Genomic DNA, 20612 nt, shown 5'->3' with positions numbered 1-20612 from the left:
AGAGGAGGTGTGAGGGCAATAGTTGCCCCAGGAAGACTGAGACTACTGCTGGGCTTAAACCTGCCCAGTCATGTTCTGTTTTGAGTTCCGCCAGGGGCTGACAATGAGTGCAGCTAGTGCTGCTCCTATGAGTTACAATCCTGTTCAAGTGTGCAAAAAAGCCAAACCCCCTCGGCCAACTCTCTTCTTGCACCCACCCCATCCCTCACCCATGTTTTAGGCAGAGATCCTGCTTGTTTCCATGGACCTCACTGGCCAAACCCCGCGTGAAGATATCCTTGGTTTGGTTTGCTCCAAATTTTGAACATTGGGAGATTTCTAATGAAAGTCTAGATTTTCAGCTTCCCTTGCAAAATTGAAAAGTCCTGCTGGTTTGCAATGGGCCAGAACTGAGGGGGAGCTGCTTCCACCAAGGCACACCCTCCCACCCTGTCACTGCTGTGTGACCCAGTCCCTTCCATGCTCTGTCTTTTGCAGATACCTTAAGTCTCTGCTCATTGTCTTTGGGCTGGTATTTTTCTATTGCCAGTGCCAGCCTCAGACAAGGACAACAGTGGCCTCTATTACAGCGCTGCACTTTACAGGGTGAACTGCACCTCTACACACACACTAGGCCAGGAGTTGTGGGAACAAAGGGTGTGTTTATTGGAGCCCACAGACAGACTCCCTTCTAGACCACGGGGAGAGAATTTCCATTTGGGTACTGGGATGTTCTGGAACTAGGTAGTGGTGATGGTTGTACAACATCGTGGATAATGCCACTAAATTGTGTACTTTAAATTGGTTAAAATGGTCAATTTTCTGTTATGTGCCTTTACCATAAGAAAAAAATCTAATTTAAAAAAATCTTGGCAAAACAAAAAAGTAATAAATTTGAACCTAGCCTTCCATATTGTTTTGAAGATATATTGAATAAAGTCGGAGGATAGAACATATTTTATTATTTAACAGGGGTTACTTAGTGCATCAGTTTTCTATCGTTGTGCAACAAATATTCGCAGAACTTAGTGTTTCAAAATCACTCCAGTGGACTCAGGTGGGTCGTCCTTTTGCCTGGGGTCACTCATGCAACTACAGTTACCTGGAGCTCAACTGGAAATGGATGGTCCAAGGTGAACACTTGATGGCTGGTGGCTAGCTGGAACTGTCAGGCTGGACACCTCAGTTCTCTGTGTGGCCTCTCCCGCAGGATGGCCAGAGTTTCTTACATGGTGATGGCATTGTTCCAAGAGATAGGACCGGGGACCAAGTAATTGTATTAAGCCTCTGCTTGCGTCACAGTTGCTGAATTCCCAATGGCCAAAGCTACACAAGGGCGTGCGTATCAGTAGGCATGAAGCCCGGGGCCATTAGTGAGCAGCCTGTCGGTTAGCTTGATGTAGGAATTTAAATATTTGGACGTACAGTACATGAACCTCCATTTGTGCTCTCGGCCCAGGTCCTGCAAACATTAGAGTGAACCTCTCTATTGCACCAGGGAGTCAATGCAAATCAGGATCCTGTCACTGCCCTCAAGGAAGTCCCAGCCCTGGGGGTCAGACCAACACAGTCTCAGTTCGTTCATTCTGCAAATGTTGCGTAAGCACCTATTGTGTGCTCAGCCCTGTGCCACACACAGGAGGTACAGCCCTGGGGAGGTAGACACAGTCCTGTTCTCAAGAACTCAGTTCACTGTGGAGACTAGGGCCCTGGGATGAGTTATCTACGTGGAGTTGAGTTGCAGTCAAGTCAGTGTCAAGTGACATTTTGTAGACGTTTAATTAAACATTTATTAACTGTAATATTGCAGATTTTTTCCCCCAAATGTGTGGAAGCTATGCTTTGTTTTCAGGTCTCAAACATTGTGTAGGGGCTTGAAAAGTTCTTACACTTTTTTTTTGTTCTTTTTTCAGTTTTTACACTTTCTTTGTGGAAAAGCTTGCCCTGGGGAGGGAGGCAGACCATGTGACTCTGTGATTTCTTTCCTTTTTGGGGGGTAATTTTAATTTTTTTTTTTTTTAGAATTTTTTTTTTTTTAATTGGGGAAGGCGAACAGCACTTTATTGGGGAACAGTGTGTACTTCCAGGACTTTTTTCCAAGTCAAGTTGTTGTCCTTTCAGTCTTAGTTGTGGAGGGCGCAGCTCAGCTCCAGGTCCAGTTGCCTCGAGGTCCAGTTGCCGTTACTAGTTGTAGGGGGCGCAGCCCACCATCCCTTGCGGGAGTCCAACCAGCAACCTTGTGGTTGAGAGGATGCGCTACAACCAACTGAGCCATCGGGAGCTCAGCGGCAGCTCAGCTCAAGGTGCCGTGTTCAATCTTAGTTGCAGGGGGCGCTGCCCACCATCCCTTGCGGGACTCGAGGAATTGAACTGGCCACCTTGTGGTTGAGAGCTCACTGGCCCATGTGGGAATCGAACCAGCAGCCTTCGGAGTTAGGAGCATGGAGCTCTAACCGCCTGAGCCACCGGGCCGGCCCGGTAATTTTAAATTTTGAAATAATTACAACTCATAGAAATGTAACAAGAAGAGTGCAAAGATCTGTATACTCTTCATGGAAATTCACCAATTGTTCATTTGTTCTATTAGCTTTATTATTCTTTCTCTCTCTCTCTTTCAGAGAGACAGAAAATGAGAGAGATTATTCTGTATATAGATAATGTCTATATATAGAGATATTTATATAGATAAAGGTAATATACAAGGTCTGCCAGTTAAGTTCATGAACTCATCCTAGAAAAAGTGCTACACACCTCATTGCTGAATATCACTACAGTCACCTTCCAAGTACTCCCCTTGGGAAGCTGTGCACCGACGCCAGTGCCTAGTCCACCCTTCAAAGCAATTTTGGAACTCTTTTTCTGGAATGGCCATCAGAGCTGTCATCATATTACCCTTAATGTCCTGAATGTCATCAAAATGTCTTCCTTTCAATATTTCCTTTATCTTCAGGTAAAGAAAACAACCATCGGGGGCCAGATCAGGTGAGTAGGGAGGGTATTCCAATACAGTTATTTGTTTACTGGCTAAAAGCTCCCTCACAGACAGTGCCATGTGAGCTGGTGCATTGTCGTGATGCAAGAGCCATGAATTGTTGACAAAAAGTTCAAGTTGTTTTTGTCTAACTTTTTCATGCAGCTTTGTCAGCATTTCCAAATAGCAAACTTGGTTAACTGTTTGTCTAGTTGGTACAAATTCATAATGAATAATCCCTCTGATATCTAAAAAGGTTAGCAATATCGTTTTGACTCTTGATTTGGACTGATGGGATGTTTTTGGTCATGGAGAATTGGCTGACTTCCATTGTGCACTTTGACGCTTTGTTTCAGGGTCGTAGTGGTGCACCCATGTTTCATCACCAGTGATAACACAGCCCAAAACATCATCTTGCCTCTCCAAAAGGTCTTGGCAAACTTCAACTCTCCTTTGCTTTTGTTCATCGTTGAGCTCCTTCCGGACCATTTTTGCACACACATTTCTCATGCCAAAATTTTCAGTTAAGATTTTCCTGTTTCTCAATGGATGTTTGCTTGGTCTGCTATGCTTCTCACAGTCAGCCGATGATTTGACACACAATTCAATGAAGTTTTTCAATGTTTTCATCAGTTCTGCTCGTTACTGGCTGCCCTGACCGCTCTTCATCAGTGACACGTTCTCGCCCCTCAGAAAAACGTTTAATCCATTTGTGCACTGCCGTTTTCTTCATGGCATTATCCCCATAAACTTGGACTAACATGTCCCTGACTTCACTTTCACTCTTGCCAAGTTTAACAAGAAAGCTAATGTTTGTTCGTTGCTCTAATTCAAGCTCAGACATTCTTGCGACAGCACACAAAAACACACAATAATGAGCACCACTCAGCAAGACACCGCCACATGTCGACACAAACACAGCTGTGAGACACTGATATATACCAAGGTTATGAAACCTTACTGAGCTGTTTGTACAGTGCTGCGAACGTCAGCGCACAGTGGCAAATTCGCAAACTTAATTGTCAGACCTTGTATATATTACATGCATATAGATATATATGTAATATACACAGAAATATATAGGTATATGTATCTATAACATACATACAAATATATTGATATATATATATCAACATTGAGAGAAACATGGATAATACATTTATACATAAATACATATGTAATATACGAAGAAACATAATACATGTATGTACAGAAATATAATACACATATATAGAGACATTATTACACACGTAGAGAGAGACATGTAATATACATAACCATATATATATGGAGAGAAGCACATTTATAAACACATATATACATACAATATATGATGTATACACACATACATAATACACATGCACCTATGTGTAACACACACTTATATAAAATACAGAGAGAAAGATAACCCACACACACATTATTTTTTTCTGAACCACTTGAGGGCATGTTGCAGACATGACGTGTGACTTCCTCTTTGACTGAGAACAAGGACATTCTCTGACATAACCACAGTACAGTTAGCCATTTCAGGAAATTCGACTCTAACATAGTACAGTTATCTAATCTACAGTCCACATTCCAGTTTCGTCAGCTGTGCCCGTCATGTCCCTGCGGCATCCCATCCAGGATGACACGTTGCATTGCTGTGTCTCTCTAGTCCCCCATTCATCTGCAACTGTTCCGAGGGTCGTCTGTGTCCTTCACGACATCAATATTTTTGAAGCGGACACACCAGTTATTTGTAGATCGTCCCTCACTTTGCATTTGTCTGATGTTTTGTCCGTGTACGCGTTTTCTGTCATGTGATATCTGCCCACACCCCTTAGTAGCGGCATTAATTGTGATGTTTTAAATTTATTTTTGATTGAGTTATAATTGACATATAACATTGTATTAGTTTCAAGTGTACGACATAATGATTCAATATTTATATGTATTGTGAAATGGTTACCACAATAAGTCTACTCTTTTTTCCTTTTTTCCCCCCCTTTTCGTCCGCCTCCCCCCCACACTCTGGTTGAAGCCGTTGTTTCTTAGTCTAGTAAAGTCTACTCTTAAGATCTATTCTCTTAGCAACTTTCAAACAAGCAATACAATGTTGTTATATAATAATATGTATATGCAGTCACTATACATTACATTCCCATGGCTTATTTGTTTTATAATTGAAAGTTTGTACCTTTTGACCTAATTGTGACTCTTTTAAACACTTAACTTGTATACTGGATGATAAGGGCTGTCGGGGAGGGAGGGGGTAGCACAGGCCCTAGAATTGCCCAGAGAAGTGACCAATCCCATCAGGTAAGGCTTCCTGGGTCAGGCTGAGGGAGACCAAGATTATCCAGACAAAGAGGGTAAGGAATGGGTGACCCAGATTGGGGGAGGAGCCTGAGAAATGCACTATAGCCTGGGACACGTGCCTGGTTCTTCCTAAATGAGCCCAGAGAGACACTGGGGCTATGTATGTAAACACCCCAAGAGAGTCTGCTGGGCCTCTGTCTAGGGAATGGCCCCACCACCCCCAGTGGCTGATCATGACCTTTTCTGCCAGCCTCTAGTCACATTCAGGTCACCAGGAAAGGTCAGTCATGGGTCAGGAGCCTCAGACTCCCAGGGCAGAAAAGATAGCTCAGATTCTGGGCTGAGGATACAGAAAGGAACAGAGCAGAGTCGCCACTGCCAAGATGCCTTCCCCATCTGCACCCCACTTCACAGTCCTCCCGTCATGGGACCTCGTGTGTGTGTGAACCTGGTAGACTTTGCACCCAGGGCAAACAGCCCTGAACTTGCTGAGAAAAGAATAATAACTCTCACAGCGCATGTTTACTTAGTGCTCACCTTTATACCTGCAGGCATGTTCATAGTCCATTTTATGTCATCCTCAGATCGGCCTTGGACAGGAGAACGTTCCTTTCTGTTTTGAATTGGGAAAAATTGTGGCTCTGAGGCATTCAGACACTTGGCCAAAGTTGCACACCTTGGGAGGGCAAAGATTTGAACCTACTTCTTTCCAGTTCCAAAACACTGACTTTTTGGTTTTAAATCTTGTCTCTCTTTTTTTTTTTTGGTAATTTACAATTTTGAATGGGTAATGCATTTCCATTGCACTAAACCCAAAAAGTCCAAAAGACATAGCTGGAGACGTCTCCTTCCCTAGTCCTGCGTCCACACAAAATTCTGTTTAAGAATGTTTATCCAGGTTTATTCATAATCATGTTTGTGGGTTTGTTTTTTTTTGTATGTTTAAACATTTTCATTGTAAAAATTGTTATGGACTGATATTTGTGTGCCCCTAAAATTCATGTTTGAAGTCCTAAACTTCCATTGTCATGGTGGTTAGAGGTGGGGCCTTTGGGAGATAATTAGGTCGTGAGGGTGGGCCCCCCAGGATGGGATTGGTGCCCTTATAAAAAGAGACATGTGAAAGATGCTCTCTCTCTCCCTCTCTCTCTCTCTCTCTCTCTCTCCCCCCACCCCATGTGAGGACAGAGAGAAGGTGGCTGTTTGCAAGCTAGGAAGAGAGCTCTCACCAGAAACAGAATCTGCTGGCATCTGATCTTGGATTTCTAGCCTCCAAAATGGTGAGAAAGAAATAAATGTCTGTTGTTTAAGCCACCCAGCCTGTGCATTTTGTTATAGCAGCCCAAGCTAACTAATGTAAAAATGGTGAGGAAAACATTTTAGCAGCATGTTAAAATATTTCAAGTGCATAATTTAGTAAACTTTAACATATGTATATGCCTGTGAAACTATAGCCACAAACAAGGTGATGGGCATATGTATCCCACCCAAGAGCTTCCTTGTGCTTTCTGGGAACCTTTCCCACTGGCTCGTCCCCATGTAATTAATCATGATCTGCTTTCTGTCATTGTAGATTGGGTTGCATTTTCTAGAATTTTACATAAATGGAACCACATAGTATGTACTCTTTTTTTCTGGCTTCATTCATTCAGCACGATTATTTTGAGATCATCCCTATTGGATTATCTATAGCATATTTATTTTGAATGCTGATATGGATAAACCACAGTTTCTTTAGTCATTCACCTGCTGAAGAACATTTGGGTTGCTTCTGGTCTTTGGTTATTACAAATGAAGTTATGGACATTCATGTACAAATTTTTGATTGGATAATGCTTTCATTTCTATTAGGGGGAATGTTTTATTTATGTATTATTTATTTATTTTTTAAATGGGGAATATCAATTTTATTTTCATTTTTGTGAGGGCACATCTCACAGTGGCCCATGCAGGGATTGAACCAGCATGTTTTTAGTGTTATTAGCACCACGCTCTAACCAACTGAGCTAACCGGCCACCCCTTGGGGGGAAGTTTTTCATTTTAAATTTTGTTTTCAATCTCTCTAGTTCTCCTGTCCCTCATCTGCCCAGTTCCCCCCACTGACCCCCACAATCACTGTCAAAAGTTCCTTCTCTGTCTTTCTTGTGTTTATTTATACAGATATAAGCAATATCCTCCCTCTTTTTACACAGAAGATAGTTTTTGCACCTTTTTTCATTTGACATAAATGTCAGAGCTCTTATAGCCCACAGAAGCTTCCTCATTTTTTACAGCTGTATAGTATTCCATTTTGTGTTTGTACTATAATTTATTTAAGCAGGTCCCTACTAGGGATCAGTGTTGTCCCTAATCTTTTGCTACTATAAATCAGACAGTAATGAATAATCTTTCAGGTTGTCATTTTGTACGTGTGCAATTATACCCGTAAATGGAATTCTCCAAAGTGGAATTACTGGGTCAAAAGAGATGTATATTTGCTTATTTTGATGAATGTCATCAAATTGCCCTCCATGGAGTTGGGTCAATATACACTGACACCAACAATATATAGGAGCATTTACTTCCCTTCAGCATTGCCAATAAATTGTCTTATTAAAGCTGAATTTTTGCCAACCTGATATGTGAAAAATGGCATCTTATCTCATTTAATTTTCATCTGCCTTAATACAAGATTATTTTTTTCAAACGTTTAATAGTCATTTATATTTCCTTTAAAATACAATTTTTAAAAAAACTTTTATTTATTTAAGTGTGTTTTTCCAGGACCCATCAGCTCCAAGTCAAGTAGTTGTTTCAATCTAGTTGTGGAGGGCGCAGCTCACAGTGGCCCATGTGGGGATCGAACCGACAACCTTGTTGTTAAGAGCACCGCGCTCTAATCAACTGAACTAATTAATCAGCCTCCCCTATAATTTATTTTTTAATTGGTATGTTCTTTTTCTTATGGGTTTCTAGAAGCTCTTTGTTAGGCAAATTAAGTTCTTATGACATGAATCACAAGTTTTTTCAGTTTGTCATTTGTCCCTGACTTTGCTGTTAATTTTTTTTTGCCATACAGAAATTTTTTATGTGTGTGTGAGAGAAAACAAACTTATCAATTTTTAAAATGGCTTCTGGGTTTTTAAGTCAGACAAAGTTCTTCCTTATTGCACGATTATAAAGGGTTTCTCCCATTTCTTTTCTTGTAGACTATTTTTGGTTTTATTTGCAAGAGTAATTATTTGATTCAAATTGCAGTGTCTTAATGAACCAGCTACGCCGCCGACCCCTCCCCCTTCCAAGCAATGACTTTTTGTAAGAGTGACACTCTAGAAACAACCCAAGTGGTTCAACTTTAAGGAACAGCCATCGAGTGCAACACACTTTCAAACTGCAGATTATTTTAAGGAAGTATTTAGTGACCTGGGAAAATATATAGGGTGCGTTAAATGAGAAATTCAGAAATTCAAACTGTGTACCCAGTGGCATTCCAATTTTTCTTTCTAAACATGTTTATGAGAAGAGAGGTTGGTGAGAAGTACACAAATGGGTGAATAATCTCAGGCAGAGTTTCTGTAGGCTCATTCATTCATTCATTATTTGTTGACGCTTGTTAGGTCAGCTATGGACATGGTCAAAGCGGCCAGGAGCCAAAAATACCCCTCTGTCAAGTCAGACCCGTCCCCAGGAGCCAAGTCATGTCCCTCTGTCAAGTCAGACCCGTCCCCAGGAGCCAAGTCATGCCCCTCCCCGCATGATAGAGACTGAGGCCCCTGGCGTTTCCCAGAAAAGGCAGCAGACCGCTGGTGTGATAAGCAACTCCGGACACAGCCACTCGCGCCCGATCTGTGCTGGGGGGGCCTGCTCATCTGGCACCTCACTCAGCCAACCCCCACCCCAAAAACTGCACATATGCCTCCCTCCTTCGACCCTGGGCGTGACTTCGCCGGCCCCCCGTCTTCCGGACCGGTGAACCTCGCGGGGAGCGCAGAATAAAGCACTCATTTTCTCAACCTGCCTGACGAGCCTCATTATCTCGCCGCAAGCCTTACAATGCTCATATCACAAAAGAATGGTAGCTATGCATCTCTTTTATTTTTATTTTTTAATATAATTTAATTTAATTATTAGTTTCGGGTGTATAAAACATTATAATGATTAGACATTTACACCCCTCACAAAGTGATAACCCCTGCAAGTCTACTACCCATCTGACGTCATAGCTATTACAAAACCGTTGGCTATATTCCCTATGCTGTACTTTACAACCCGTCATGCAGCTCTTAATGGATGTGCACATCGTAACTCATGAAGCTGTATTACTGAAAAAAATCAAACCTGAATCAGAAAAAAATGTCTAGAAGATCCAATATTCAAAAAATGTCCAAAATTGTAGTTATGAGTCACCTGTGGCTGTCAAACCCTTGAAATGTGGCCAGTCCAAATTGAGATGTGCTCTAAGTGTAAACTACACACCAGCTTTGTAAGACTTGGGGGGAAAAAAGAATGTAAACTACCTGCCTAATTTTTCTGATATTGATTGCATGTTGAAACAATCAAATTTTGGATGTGTTGGGTTAAAATTAAATGGTTAAAATAAATTTCATCTTTTTTTACCTTTTTAGAGTGTCTACTAGAAAATTTAAAATTACAGGTGACTCGCATTTGTGGCTCACATTATGTTTTTATTTTCAGCAATGGCCTACATCTATCTTCTGATGTTTACAAAATACAGCTAACAGGAACATCACAAATGACACCACAAGGGTGCAGTCAGCTATATCCAAACTGTGGAAGATGCAACAGGATAAATCTGTCTTTAACAAATAAATTGGAAAAAAAAGGGGGGGAACTGGTTTGCTCCATGGTTAAGAGCACGGTAGTAGCGCGGTAGTCCTAACCCCAAGGTGGCCACTTCGGGTCCCACATGGGCTAGTGAGCTGCGCCCTCCACAATTAGATTGAAACAACTTGTCTTGGAGCTGAGCTGTGCCCCCCACAACTAGATTGAAAACCAATGACTTGACATCCTGGAAAAACATACTGTTCCCCACTATTCCAAAAAAAAAAAAAAAAAAGATGAGAGAATTTTTAGATCAAAAGAGATTTTAAAAACATTTAAAAAAAAGAACAACAAAAAACACACATTTCAACCCAATGCAATGTGTGGACATTTTGGGATCTTGATTCAATCCATCTCTAAAATAATAAAACAAAATGTTACAAAACAAGTTATAACATTTATGAGACAGTTAAAAGTTTCAACACTTACTGGACATTCGATGATACTAAATTTTGAAAGTATAATACTATTATGAGTATTTAAAAAATAAATAGTCCTTATTGTCTAGAATACATACATACTCAAGTTTTTTATTTCAGATGATGGAACATCTGGTGTTTGCTTCAAAACAATCCAGTTGGGGAGGAAGTGGGAACACAGGAGGAGATGAAACAACACTGAGCCGATAAATGTTTGTTTTACAATGTACTTTTTTTCATTTTGGGAAAATAGACATCATATAAAACTTACCATTTTAACTATTTTCTAGTGTACAGTTTATTGGCATTAAGAATATTTCTCTACTTTTTTGCTTAAAATTCTCCAAAATAAAAGGTTAAAATAAAAAATTTGAATGAGCAAATGGTGACCAAAATAAAACATGTAGGTAAATATAATATTGAGTTCCCAGGAGGGCTAGTACAGTGATTTTTATTTCTCTCTTTAGTTTCTTAAATTTCTATAGTGAATATGCTGATTTTCTAAGGATTTTATTTTTAATAACAATAAGCAAAAGCCAGAAATGGCATTGTTTTTCGGGAGGACAATGCCTTCACAGGTGTTCCGCGGACTAGCGCTGCTCCTGGGGATTTGGCCGGAGGAGAAGCGCCCCCTCGTGGAGGATCTGAAAGCCGCTCTTGTGCGTTCCTTGCCCGCGGTTCTGGGCTCCTGGGGGAAAGGAAGGTGCTCCTGGCGACTGAGCGCTTGCGTGCGCGACTCCTGAGCACAGAAGGCCACCCGAGGTGGCTTCGAGGTCTTGTCCTAGAAGATGAGAGATTCAGAGGAGAAGCCAAAGGAAAGATATGGAGATCATGAATAGCAACCTTCCTCCTTTTTCCAGTCCATTTCATTTATTTAACAGCAATTCATTTATTCATGTATCGAACATTTATTGAGCACCTGCTGTTTGTCAGGCCCCATTCCAAGCACTGACGACAAAGATCCTTGCCCTAATGAAGCTGAAACAATTACTGTGTGAGAGAGACACAATAAACAAGAAAATATATAGCGTGTTATGTGGCGGTAAGTACTAGGGAGAAAAGTAAATCCAAGAAGGGAGTTACTGAACGGGGGGCGGGAATGCTTGCAATTTTAAATAGAGTGGTCAGAAACGGTCTCATTAAGAAGGAGTATGGGGGGGGGGGTTTGACATAGTGTGAGGGATATAAATGATAAATGTCTATTACGTTGTTTTGTGCACCTGAAACTAATAAAAAAAAGAAGGAGTATGAGGAGCATTTGAAATCTTGCTCCCAACATATGTTGTCACTTTGGTTCAAATAAACTCTTAATAAAAACTCTAAAAAAGAGAGAGGGAATTGGTGCAGGGAAGTAAAGGAGGTGAAGGGCTAAGTCAGGCAGATATTTGGGGGATGAACACCTGTGGAAGAGAGAATGAATAGCCAGTGCAAAAGCCCTGAGGCAGGACTGTGCCTAATGTGTTTAAGGAACATTCAGAAGGCCCATGGAAAGAGAGAGGAAAAAAGAGAGGGGGAGAGAGAGACAGAGATACTTTTTTTTAACCTTTTGAGAACCAGTCCCCTGACTCCTTCCTATTTCTAAATACTTCAGTTTATATTTCCTGAGATAAAGGATATTCTCTTGCAGAGGGTTTCTCTATTTTGTCACTGTTGACATTTGGGTTGGACAGTTCTTTGCTGTGGGGGTCTGTCCTGTGCATTTTAGTATCCCTGTCCTGTACCTACTAGATGTCAGCAGGACACACACACCCCAGGAGTGACAACCAAATATGTCTTCAGACATTGCTGAATGTCACCTGGATGACAGAACTGCCCCCAGTTGAAAACCATTGCTTTTATAACCACAGTACAATGGCCACAATCAGTATATTTAACAATGATACAATATTGCTATCTAAACTACAGACCTTATTCAAATTTTATCAATTGCCCAATGATGTCTTTTATAGCAATTAAAATTTTCTGGTCCCTGGTGCAACCCAGGATCACATATTTAGTTGTCATGCTTTTTTAACTTCCTTTCACTTGGAACACTCTTCCTCCTTTTTTAAAAAAAAAAAAAAATTAAATTGGGGAATATTCGGAAACAGTGTTTCTTCAGGGCGCATCAGCTCCAAGTCATTGTCCTTCAGTTGTGGAGGGCGCAGCTCAGCTTCAAGTCCAGTCGCCGTTTTCAACCTTTAGTTGCAGGGGGCACAGCCCACCATCCCATGCGGGAATTGAACCGCAATCTTGTTGTTGAGAGCTCGCACTCCAACCAACTGAGCCATCTTGCCGCCCCTTTGGAAGCTCAGCTGCAGCTCCTTGTCTTCAATCTAGTTGTGGAGGGCGCAGCTCAGTGGCCCATGTGGGAATCGAACCGGCAACCTTGTTGTTCAGAGCTCACGCTGTAATCAACTTAGCCATCCTGCTGCCCCTCTTTCTCCTTTCTTTGTCCATGACACTGAGATTTTTGAAGGTTATAGGCCATTTGTAGAGTGGCCCTGTTTGGTTTTGTCTGACTTTTCCTCATGATTAGATTGAGGTTACCCATCTTTGGGAGGAATACCACCAAGGTGATGGTTTGTCCTTTGTGCCTTAGATCGGGATACGCAGGATGGTCATTTTCACTATGATCACTTGGTTAAAGCCCTGTCTGTTTCTCCTCTGTAAAATTAGTATGTTTCCTTTTGTAATTAATATGTGTCTTATAGGCAGATACACTGATGCTATGCAAATATCCTGTTTCTCCTGAAACTTTCACCCACTAGTTTCAGTATCCATTGATGATTCTTGCCTGAATCAATTGTCCTGATTAGTTGCTTTGAATAATTGTTTTAAATAAACACTGCATAAGGACTGTTAAACAAACACACCACCCACCCACACCCCCCGTCCCCGCCAAAAAAAAACTTTCACAGTTGAAAGCTTTTCTAAAAGAAAGGGTTTATTGAGCCATAGCTAGAAAAAAGACCAGGTCCTGGAGTGTGCAGTCTAAACTACAAGCGTCAGAGCTAGGTGGAAACCACAAGCAGATCCACTGTTCTGGAGTAGAGGGCTACTTTTTATACATTGTTTGGGGAAGAAAGGTGTAAATTGTTTTGAAAGAATTTATATTGGTTACAGATAAGGGGGCGGGAGAAGGTGAAGGAGGGGCAGTTCTATGATAGGGGCACAGTCTGTAAGAAAGCAATATTTACTACTTTTGAATGGTTACAGGCAACTCCTGAACGTTCATGCATATACGGGATGCCTGGTGTCTGGTCTTTGGCTAATAAGACAGACACCTGGAGGTTGATTCAAAGCTCCAACATACATTCAGGAATGTGAGCAGTCTTTTGTTAGCTGGTCCACAGCTATTAACTGGTTAACTGTTCTTGTGTCTTTCATTCTCTGGTTGCTATTATTTAATTTAGAACATTTCAGAATTTTTCTCTTGTCAAGACAAAAGTCTGCTTTTAACATATGTCAGGTGTAAAGAGTAACAATGAAACATACATCCATGTAAATTTCAACTAGGCTAAGAAAGAGACATATGAGAACATGTGAAACTCCAGTAGGCTCCTGCCTGCAGAGAGACATAAATTGTTCAAAGCTGAGGGGTGGGTGGCAGGAGGACAGTAGAGAGCCTGGGATGGTAGGGGCTTGGATTAACTAAACACCGGAGACAGGGATGAATTCCAGAGCTATTTCTGGTGGTGAAACTAACAGGATGTACACCACCTAGATTTGGAGCCTGGGGAGGAAGGTGGAGTGTGTCACTAGGGACCGAGTGGAAGGACATGCTGCCTTTGGAAGCCGCCAACCCGGGGCAGTCAGCCCTCAGGGTCAGGGGTGTGAGGATCGACTGGCAGCCACAGCCTCTCTGGGGGCAGCCGGGCATTCCAGACCGGGGTGGGAGCTGCTACGGAGTTTCCAGGAGGCCCTTGAACTGGCGAAGGGCCTGAAAGTGGCTCCCAATGGGTTCACGTGAGTCGTGGAGTGGTCGGGAGACTCCCTCTCTTCTCCTGTGGCTCAAGCCTCAGTGTGGGACAGGGTGGGACAGAGAAGGGTCACATTTTCTACCCTGAACCGTGTTAAGAATTGGTGGGTGCGGGGGGTTATTGAAGAGGCCTCAGATAATTGTATCTCTTCCCTTCACCCACCCAAAGTTCCTTCTCCCTGGTCCACATCTCCACCCTGGCTGGCTAGGCTGGGACACTCTTCCAGGGCCCCTCAGAAATCCTTGGTCTGCATGGAGCTCAAATTTACCTTTCTCTCCTTTCATTCAGTGAACAAGTATTTATTGAGCACTTCTTGTGTGCCAAGCATTGTTCAAGACTCTGGCGACCAGGTAGTAAAGAAGACAGACAAAAGTCTTACCCATGTGGTGCTGACGTTCCAGTGAAGAAAACACAGACATATATAGGTAAGAAGGTTATAAGTGCTAAGGAAAAACATAGCGCAGGTTAAGAGGGGTCTTGAGTGGAGAAAGGGGCCAGGGCAGCCTCATTGTGACATCTGAGCAAAGATCAGAAGAGGTGAGGAGGAAGTCATGTGGATGTGGACGGGAAGAGCATTCCAGGTAGATGGAGCAGCAGGTGAAAAGGCCCTGAGGCAGGCCCGTGTTTGGTAGAACAGAATGAATTCGGAGGAGAGTGGGAGGAGAAAGGAGGGAAAGAAGTGACAGGAGCAGGTCGTACAAGGTCTTGTGGGCCACTGTAAGGATGTTGGTTCTTACACTAAGGGAGGTGGGAGACATGAGAAGGTTGGAACTGAGGAAGGACAATGACTTTGCCCCCAAACTGGTCCCTCCTTCATCACTTAGCCTGGTTACAGCTCCATCCAGACTGGAACCCTGTCTTTCTCACCTCCCAAGTCTCACCTCCATCTGGTTTCCCTCCTACCTCTACTTCCATCTCTCAAATCCCCATTTTCATCCCATTCAGTGTTTCTAGAAAAGACAGTACACAACAAATGAACACAAATACACAATACCAATAGCATTCCAATATGACAAAAGCAGCCAGTTAGGAAAACATAGGGAACAGAGCTTCTGTCTACAAAAGCAGCCATCTCTCCCCAAAGAGAGAATAACCCTAAGGAGAAGGATGTGCCCTATTTGAAGAAAACTATAAAACTTTATTAAGAGGTTAACATAAGACTTGGATTAATTAACAGATACATCATGTTTATGGATGAAATAACTGATCTTATTTTTTAAAGCCAATTCTTGCCAAATTAATGTATGTTTATTTCAATTTCTACTTTTAAAATTCAATGGACTGAAAATGGATCAAAGAACTAAACTTAAGAGCCAAGACTATAAGACTCTTAGGAGAAACATAATGGGAACCTTCGTGACATTGGATTTGGCAATGATTTCTTGGATTTGACACCAAAAGCACAGGCAACAACAGAAAAAAATTGGACTTCATCAAGGTTAAAAACTTTTAAGCATCATAGGACACTGTCAACAGACTGAAAAGACAACCCACAAAATAGGAGAAAATATATATCTGATAAGGGATTGATATCCACAATATATAAAGAATTCCCACAACTTAACAACAAAAAAACAGTTTAATTCAAAAACAGGCAAAGGAGTTGAACTGATGTTTCTCTAGAGACAATATACGAATGGCCAGTAAGCACATGAAAAGATGCTCAACATCACTAATTATTGAGGAAATGCAAATCAAAGCTACAATGAGATACCACTTCACATCCACTAGGAGGGCTATTTTTTTTAATGTCAGTTTGGCTTAAATAAACTTATAAAAATTCAAAAAAATGGAAAATAAGTGTTAGCAAGGATATGATCGAACTGGAAACATGTGCATGGTTGGTGGGAATATAAAATGATGCAGCCACTGTGGAAAAGTTAAATATAATAAAAATGGTTAAAATGATCAATTTTATGTTATGTATATTTTACCACCATAAAAACGTCAGTGGAACCTAAGAGCTTCATCTCAAAACTACCCACACCAACCCATATTTTAATAAAAGTACTGGACTTAAAAAAAAAAAAAGAATAATACTTTGGGCATCTAGGAAAAAAGAGAAAATGACTTACAAGAGAAACAAAATTAGATTCTCATCAGACTTTTTTTTGTTGTCCTTCTAGTCTGGAGGGCGCAGCTCAGCTCCAGGTCCAGTTGCCCTTGCTAGTTGCAAGGGGTGCAGCTCACCATCCCTTGCGGGAGTCTAACTGGCAACCTTGGGGTTGACAGCCCGCGCTCCAGCCAACTGAACCATTCGGCAGGCAGCTCAGCTCAAGGTGCTGTGTTCAATCTTAGTTGCAGGGCGCTGCCCACCATCCCTTGCGGGAGTCGAGGAATTCAACTGGCAACCTTGTGGTTGAGCGCCCACTGGCCTATGTGGGAATCGAACCGGCAGCCTTTGGAGTTAGGAGCATGGAGCTCCAACCACCTGAGCCACCGGGCCAGCCCCTCATCAGACTTTTGACAGCAATGCTTTATGCAAGAAGAAAATGGAGTGATATGTTTAAAGCTATTCTAGGAAAGAAAATGAGAGCCAAGGATTTTATATCCAGCAAAACCAAGTTTCTAATAGAAAGGATACAGACTATTATCAACACGTGAGCACTAATGGAATATAGTGTCTTTCCATGAGGTCTTCTTGAAGATTCTACTTCAGACAAACAAACGATTAGAAAGACATGAATGTAGGACTGTCAGAGAGTGTGAAGCATACAGTTGCTTGTAAAACTAAGACTGAAAGGGGATAAAATGGAAAGATTACTGTATATAATGGCAAAATGTGCTCACAGTGTAGATGCAGTACCACTATTTTTTAAAAAAGATGGAGAATGGGGAGAATATATGCAAAAGATACTTTAAAGTGCTTTTGGTCACTTATTGGTGGTATGGCATTGGCATTGTTTTTTGAGATGGTTGTGTGAGCAATTTTGATGAAAGCAAATGAGTAATTATGAAATATTCTAATTCTGTCTTCTGCATCCTTGAGAACTAGGATTTTTATGGAAGAAAGGAGAAATGGATAGCAGAAGTGTTAGTTTCCTATGGCTGCTGTAACAAAGTACCACAGTCTTAGTAACTTAAAAAACACAAATTTATTATCTTACAGTTCTGCGGTCAGAAGTCTAACATGGGTCTCACCAGGCTAAAACCAAGATGTCTTCAGGGCTGTGATCCTTCTGGAGGCTCGAGGGGGAGAATCCATTTCCTTATTTCCTTGTCTTTTCCAGCTTCTGAAGGCACCTGCATTCCTGGGCTGGTGGCCCCCCCTTCCAGCAATCACAAAACTCTGACCTCTGCTTCCATCATCATTTTTCCTTCTGTGACTCTGACCTTTCTGCCAACTCTTATCAGGACCTTTACGATGACACTTGGATACTCCAGGATCACTATCCCTTCTCAACGCTCTTAACAGAATCACATCTGCAAGTCCCTTTTGCCATGTAAGGTCACATATTCATAGGTTCTGGAGATTAGCATGTGGGCATCTTTGGTGGGATATTATTCTACCTACCACACAGAGTCATGACATTGAATTGAAAATATCAAAATGAACTCATAAGATATTTTATATAACATAGAATGTACATATATGTATATTGTACTTATACATACATGTATTTTATAACAATATTGTATATTATATATAATGTGATATTATGTTTTATGTATTTATACATCATATTTCATATATATTTACATATAAATATATTTATAAATATATTTTATTATAATACATTATACTGTTATACATTATATTATATCATAATCATTATGATATGATATATTTATATGTAATATGTTTTATATGTAATATATGTAATGTATATGTATTATATGTTATATTGTAATATAACACATTATAATACGTTATATTATCATGATACATATGCTATGTATCATAATCATATATGATGTAATATATATATATTCCCCCTACTTAGCTCTGTTCACTGAAAAAGTCTAGACACAACAAACACCCCAAATGGTATATTTCCCACTAAAAGAAACCAGAGTTTCTGGCTAATGCCAGGTCTGGAACAGAATATGTTCAAGATGAGCCTGGGACACCTGGTCATATGAGAGAGCCAGACAACTATCAAAAACTACCAGACTCACTGCAAAAAGTTCCAACCTGCAAAGGCTCCCACTGCCCAGATAGGCCTGTCAGTGAGGGTAAGTGCAAGGGATATGTTTCAATCCATAAGCTCGTAATGACTTCAAACATTAACAACAAAAGTCTAATTCATCACTTTCAGAGAATGGTGGGGAATCCATTCATTATTTTGAAAACTGGTATATAAAGTGAATGAATGGGATCAAATACATGGTGATGGAAAGAGAACTGACTCTGGGTGGTGAACACACAATGTGATATATAGATGATGTATTGCAGAATTGTGCACCTGAAATCTATGTAACTTTCCTAACAATTGTCACCTCAATAAACTTTAATACACAAACAAACAAATAAATTAAAGAAGGAAGCACTTATTGCCTGTCCTACAGGAATTTCTACTGTGTTACCACATAGGACATAAGGGGAAGCATCTGGCAAAGGAAGAATTCTAGCTAATAAATGGGAAAGAAATGCTGGAGGAAGGTCACTGTTTTGCAACCCTCAATGGCTGCTGGCCTCAGGCAAGGAGGGACAGTCACAAACAGTATGAGCCTCCTGGTGAAAGGACATAACACCACCCACGGTGGTGCCAAAGGAATCAAATCTGAGTCTGATCCCAGTTCTAGAACAAACTGCCAATTTGCAGGGCGTATGGAGGACAGCAACATACTAAACTGCTGCGTCACGAGTGTGGAATCAGCAACACCCCGACCATGGGAAACGTTTCAGGACAAACAGCCTGAGTTGTGCAATTGATTTATCCTAAGGAAAGGAAGGGGATGGAGGGTGAACCTGTGAATTAACAGCAACTTGAAAGCATGTCATTTTCTTTTTAAATGGGCAAGACTAAACTACAGTGTCTAGAGATTCCCATTTGGGTGATAAACTATTCAGAAATGCAAGGCAGTGACTACTACAAGAAGTCACAATAGCGGTTACTTTGTGGAGTCAGGAGGCAGCTGTGATTGGGGCGGGGTGCATAGGGGGGTTTCTGCGTAGCTGGCAATGTGTTGATATGAGTGGGGGTTATAATTATGCTCACTTCCCAGCTGGGTTTCTCAACCTCAGCCCTTTCCACATTCAGGCCAAATAATCTTTTGTTGCGGGGGGCTGCCCTATGCACTGTAGGATGTTTGGCAGCATCCCTGGCCCTCACCCACTAGATGCCAAAAAGAGCCCTACCCCCACTGCATCATGACAATCAAAAATGTCTCCAGATACTGCCATACGTCCCCCAAAGGGCAAAATCACCTGGTTGAGAACCTCCCTTCAGTACTCCTTAAATAATTCATTTATTTGATGCGATTTCTTGAGTCTGGCTCTGTGTGTATGTGCATTTTATTTTACAATAAAAATATTTTAAATATTCCAATGGAGTTTTCACGGGGAAACTCGACAGAATTCTACATACAGTTTATTGCAAGAAAAAAAAAAGAATGGAAATCGCCCAGGAGTTTTGTAAAAAGAGGAATATCAGATATTTAAATATATTCTAAAGTTACAGTAGTTAAAGCAAAGTGGCACTGGGACAAATAGAGGCAGGGAATCTGATCTACAATAACCTGCCTCTGAATGGGTTCCATTTGATCAGTAAAGTCTGAGCTGCTTCAGGTGCTTTCTGCCTGTCCCTCCAGCTCCCCTCCCACCAACACACTGACCTGCAAACAAAGTCCCCCAGGGGTGGAACTTCCTACTTCTTTTCCTTTGCATATGCAGTTTCTCGTATTTGGAGCACCCTTCCTTAACTGTCACCCCTGCAGGTTGCTTCCACACACCCTCCAGGTCAGGGTCTTGCCCCTCCTTTCTCATCCCATAGACTTCAACTCCCACCAGTCACCCCCTTACAATAAACTTCAGCTTGAAAATCTGTCTCTGCCTCTCAGCTTTGAGATCTGGGATGGCAGGGATTGTGTCCCCTCAGGGACTTACACAGTGCACAGTACACAGTAGGTGCTCAACAAATGCTCAAATAATCAGATAAAAAAACAAGCTGTACAGTCACGTTAGATCATAATATATTCCAAATGGGTTAAAA

The 20612-nt window shown here is 41.4% G+C and overlaps 1 long non-coding RNA gene across 2 annotated transcripts; it reads left to right on the top strand.

Moving 5' to 3' along the window:
* The first annotated feature begins 11127 nt into the window (after positions 1–11127).
* Positions 11128–16186, top strand: LOC117037500 (uncharacterized). 2 transcript variants are annotated; one of them, XR_004425531.1, is made up of 3 exons: positions 11128–11537; positions 14746–14882; positions 15756–16186. It is a non-coding gene; the product is annotated as an uncharacterized LOC117037500 (long non-coding RNA). The 2 variants fall into 2 exon arrangements; XR_004425532.1 differs by lacking the exon at positions 11128–11537 and adding an exon at positions 14304–14443.
* The last annotated feature ends 4426 nt before the right edge of the window (positions 16187–20612 follow it).

The sequence above is a fragment of the Rhinolophus ferrumequinum genome, chromosome 18, assembly GCF_004115265.2.
Source record: "Rhinolophus ferrumequinum isolate MPI-CBG mRhiFer1 chromosome 18, mRhiFer1_v1.p, whole genome shotgun sequence".
Taxonomy (NCBI): domain Eukaryota; kingdom Metazoa; phylum Chordata; class Mammalia; order Chiroptera; family Rhinolophidae; genus Rhinolophus; species Rhinolophus ferrumequinum.
This window is presented reverse-complemented; position numbering and strand designations above follow the sequence as displayed.